We start from the raw sequence: 5,000 nt of genomic DNA on the forward strand, positions 1-5,000 counted from the left end.
CGTCTACTTCTATTATCCTGTAATTCACCTGTACCACTGTGATATGAAATTTCTAGGCCCGAAATTAGAAATGGGTGTCTAGATCTTAGGATCTAAATGTGATAGAAATGTAAACTAAATATGTTTTTCCATGTTTCTGGGCATGAGGAACTCATCTATAGCATTGATAGCACTCTAACAGGTCAAGTGCAGTGCAGTGAGTGCAGTGAAGATCACTGGCAAAACATCTACTTCTGTTATCCTGCATATATATAGCAGGGTATTTATTCGGGGGCAATAATGATAAAAACAGCAGGGGAAGGGTGACATGAACACTTCGAGCAAACAGCAAACAGGTGGCCAATCAGAGATTCGAAACAAACGAGAGACCAACATGTCACAATGCAAAAACGCCGGTTTCCCTATTTACATGTAACTGCGAAACTGGAGTTTTCCAAATAGTTTTTGTGATTTTCGTGTAAATGAGAGGCCAAACCACGTTGAAATATCTGCGTTTTCCCTTCGTGTAAACAGGATCTTATTTTCTGGGGTAGAGGGTGGGGCAATGGGTGTGGCCTGGGTGTGGTTTCAGAAGTTCCGGCACTTGGGAACCTAAAAGGTTGTGTGCTCTCTCTCACTTTCTCCTTTGACTGTCCAACAGCACAGAGTGATAAACAGCAGACTCAGTTCTTCAATTGAAGAAGAAATATTGATTGCCTTTGGAACTGGAAGCCATTTCTGTTATATATGCATTCACAATGTGGTTACTGCACTGGGTCCTTCCACTGGTTCTGCACTGCTAGCATTTCATGCTTTCACTGGCTGTGATAAAACATCTGCATTCAGTGGCCGTGGTAAAAAGACTGTCTGGGATATGGCGTGTACATCCAGAAGTTACAGAGGCTTTCCATAAAATGTTGCATATGCCACAAGAGTTGAGTGATCTTTCCTTGTCTCAACTAGAGCGTTTTGTGGTACTGATCACTGGTCATGGATATTATATGGAATTTTAGAAAGTCTATTCCAGACATGGAATTTGATCATTTTTGGAGCACAGTCATGGAATATCAGGGAATTTTGTTGTATCAGTTTAAAATATACTTGCCAAAATACATACAAATACATTTCCACGCAGAATTGGTGATATCTATTTTTTATTTTTTTTTACCCCATTCACCTGTAGCGTCACAACATATTACAGAGGTCAATGACCTCTATCTGACCTCAGAGGTCAAACTGAGAATGCCACAGCTTAGGTCATTAAACCTTAGGTCAAGAACAAACCCTGAAAGTTTCATGCTTCTTTCATAAAAAGCAAGATCGTTAAGCTTAATAGCCCCACTACTATACATAGTAGAGACAATACATCTGCTTGTCTATCTGTCTGTCTGTCTGTCTGTGTATCTATCTATCTATCTATCTATCTATCTATCTATCTATCTATGCCTCTCTATTCCCCTGGTGTACCTACTTTCTCCATCATGTTTACATTGTGCATGTTTGATTCAGACGCTCGGTCTCTTGATTTGGTGCCATTTGTAGTAACAGAGTTGTTGAGGCTTTCTTCCTGGCCCCTGTAGACTCTCACTGACCCTCATTCAGACAACACTGAGCCATGTGGGGACTTACAACAAATGATGTGATGTGCTCTATGTGTGTGTGTGTGTGTGTGTGTGCACTAAGTGTTTGTTAGTGTGAGGGGGGTGGTGGTTTAGTGGTGTACTTCCAGCCACTCTAAGGGGAGGCAGAGAGAGAGAGAGCATCCAGACGTCAAACAAGAGTGAATGTTTCTGCCATGTTGAGCAAATGGACACTTTTTGAACAGAACACACATAATATGCACACACACACACACACACACACACACACACACACACACACACACACACACACACTTACCTTGCCCTTCAATCTCCCTTGCACCTCTCCAACCTCTTTTAACGTAGCTCTATGCCCCCCCCCCCACCACCACCACCACCATATCTGATTGATAAATTATAGATGATGTGTAAAATCTAATGTTGTAGACTCACAATCCATTCACGAAATCGGCAGGCTCACACTGCGGGACTACCAAAGGGAAAGGGGTGTCTAACTACTGGCTTTAATGTAATTGCCTTTAGGGTTCCTGGTAAATTTTTCATAGGCTGCCAGCACAAATTATACATACAAAGCTGGAAGAGTCCTGGGCCTGCTTCTCCTGGCGAGGTATTCCCGCTCTCTGGAAGTGGGATCTGCAGGTAGCTGGAGACAAACCGTCCACCCCCAGGGCTGTCCCATTTAACCGCCTTTCTGACATCTGTCAAATTGTTGTCCGGAGGGGAGACACAAAATGGATTTGGACTTTTTGAATTTAGAAAACATTTTCTTTTTTTGGATACGCACGTGGAAGACTTAAAGCGTGACGTAGTAGATCCGTAAGATTTGTAGAGTAGGCTGGAGTAGCAGAGAACACTAAGGCCCTCTCCTCTCATCTCCTCTCCTTCCTCTTTCTCTCTCTTTCCCTCCCTCTATCTTTCTCTGCTTTCTCTGTTATTTCCTTTTTTGTCACATCCTACTATACTACTATATATGTCCCTTACCTTTCGTTCCAGAGAACACTAACGCAGTGTATTCATAACTCAAGCGTGGAGTGGGTAATAAAAGCTAACACTAAGGATCATTCTTTAAAACTTTACCATAAGAGCAGATCAATATTGATCTCTTCTAAAGAGTTGGAACATGTTTACGTAGATACACTCATAAGTTTACATACACTGTATATACACATGCTAAAATTGACTATTGGATCCATGAAATAACTTGCTTTTAAAAATGAATATCTGCCTGCCTCTATGGGAATTTAACATAGGGGTATGTATAATTATGAGCCCCTGTATTTTAAGGAAGAACATTTATTTATTTACGATACATTATTCATTCACAAAGAAAATTGGTGTCCTTAAAGGTTGGATTTTTCCTCATTTGTTTAATTAAGGCATTAAGATCAATTTTCAAAAGATTTAGTCAAGATTTAAGTCAACTTTAGCATGCGCATGTACAGGGTATGTAAACTTATGAGTGCAACTGTATATTTGGGGGCCTAGCAGCGAATCTGTAAAGGCACCCATTGAGTTACTAGCTTTTCCTATTATACTTCCGCCATTGGAGTCTATGGCAGCCCATAGAACACATGGCTAAAAAGTGCTGAAATTTGGCAGAAAGTTTCGGGACACTCCACTGACCACTCACGCTCATTTACGGATCTCTAAACCCAGCCGTCTAGCGCCACCAACGGGTCAAAATTTGGCCGAAAATTGAACCGCTGGGTCTAAAGTTATGAAATTCGGTGCACTGATTCAGGACCATCCCATGATCACTCTCACCAATTTACAGAACTCTATGCCCAACACTCCAGCGCCACCAATGGGTCGAACCTGGATTGCATTCACGCATGTGACCATTGAACGGTGCGTCCGATTTTCACAAATCAAGCACTGATGGAATCCCTGGACCGACCAGAGTTCAATGACTCCTATTACGTCACTTTCCGCCATATTGGACCTCCGCCATATTGGATTTGGTCCAAACTCTACGAAAAGTTTCAGCAGTTACAAATTTCATCCGATTTTCACAGAACTTGGCGGAGATGATCTTCTGCCCGAGCCGCACAAACGATACTTGCCAGATTTTTCAATTTCAATTTTGTTTGCCCGTGACAGCCAATCAAATACGGCGACGAAGCCGCCAAACAGGAAGTGGACAAACATCTCTGTGACGCTTTAATGTATGAAGTCCAAACTTGGTACAGGGACTTGGTATCTGATTGTGAGGACGCACTAGGAAATTGGCATCATTTGGCCTCTATAGAGGCTGTTGCAATACAGGAAGTGAGCTTGTATCTCAACAACGCTTTGATGTACAAAGTCCAAACTTGGTATAAGGACCTGTTACCATCTTGTGATGACGCACTAGGAAATTGGCATCATTTGGCCTCTATAGGGGGCACTGCAATACAGGAAGTGAACTCGTATCTCAGCAACGCTTTGATATATGAAGTCCAAACTTGGTATAGAGACTTGGTACCTAATTGTGGGGACGCACTAGGAAATTGGCATTATTTGGCCTCTATAGGGGCCGCTGCAATACAGGAAGTGAGCTTGTATCTCAGCAACACTTTGATGTATGAAGTCCAGACTAGGTACAGGGACTTGGTATCTGATTGTGATGACTCAATAGGAAATTGGCATCATTTGGCCTCTATAGGGGGCGCTGCAATACAGGAAGTAAGCTTGTATCTCAGCAACGCTTTGATGTATGAAGTCCAAACTTAATACAGAGACAAAGCAGCTGATTGTGAGGACATGCAAGGAAAGTGGTCTCATTTGGCCTCTAGGGGTGCTGTAATAGACACATTGAGCTCACATCTCAGCAACTCTTTGGTGTATGATGTCCAGGGACATGGTAGCTGATTGTGAGAATGCATAAGGACATTGGTGTTATTTTCGCCTCTAGGGGCACTATAACAAAGTAAATGAGCTTATTTCTCAGCCATTCTTTATCCAATTGCAATCAAACTTGCTGTGAGTGCTTGCTCATGCCATGGCAACGCCATTCCTGCTATAGTGCACTGCTTGGCCCCCACATTGCTGCTTGCAGCTATATTTAAAAATAATGTCAATATTAAGGTGGACCCTGACCGCAATTTGTTTTGGCTTGAATGACGTCACTGGGGAGTTTGTTAGGGAACATGGTGAAGGGGAGTTAGCCCATCACGAATGAGAGTGAACAAGAGCGGTGTCACGATTCTAATTCAAAGCACTTTTTTATCAAAGCTATAGTGCTATGCATAGACTGAGCATTTCAATGCAATACATTTTTTCCTACTGGCACATGTTCTGTTTATGTAGATCAATAAATCATCAATAAATAAATCAATAAATCATATAAATTACTCAATTTCTACTGTTTTCTGTTGTCTTTGCTTTCTTTTGGCACATTCATCTCTCTCTCTCCCTCTTTCTCTCCCTCTCTCTCTCTCT

The sequence above is a fragment of the Alosa alosa genome, chromosome 2 (assembly GCF_017589495.1).
Source record: "Alosa alosa isolate M-15738 ecotype Scorff River chromosome 2, AALO_Geno_1.1, whole genome shotgun sequence".
Classification (NCBI taxonomy): domain Eukaryota; kingdom Metazoa; phylum Chordata; class Actinopteri; order Clupeiformes; family Clupeidae; genus Alosa; species Alosa alosa.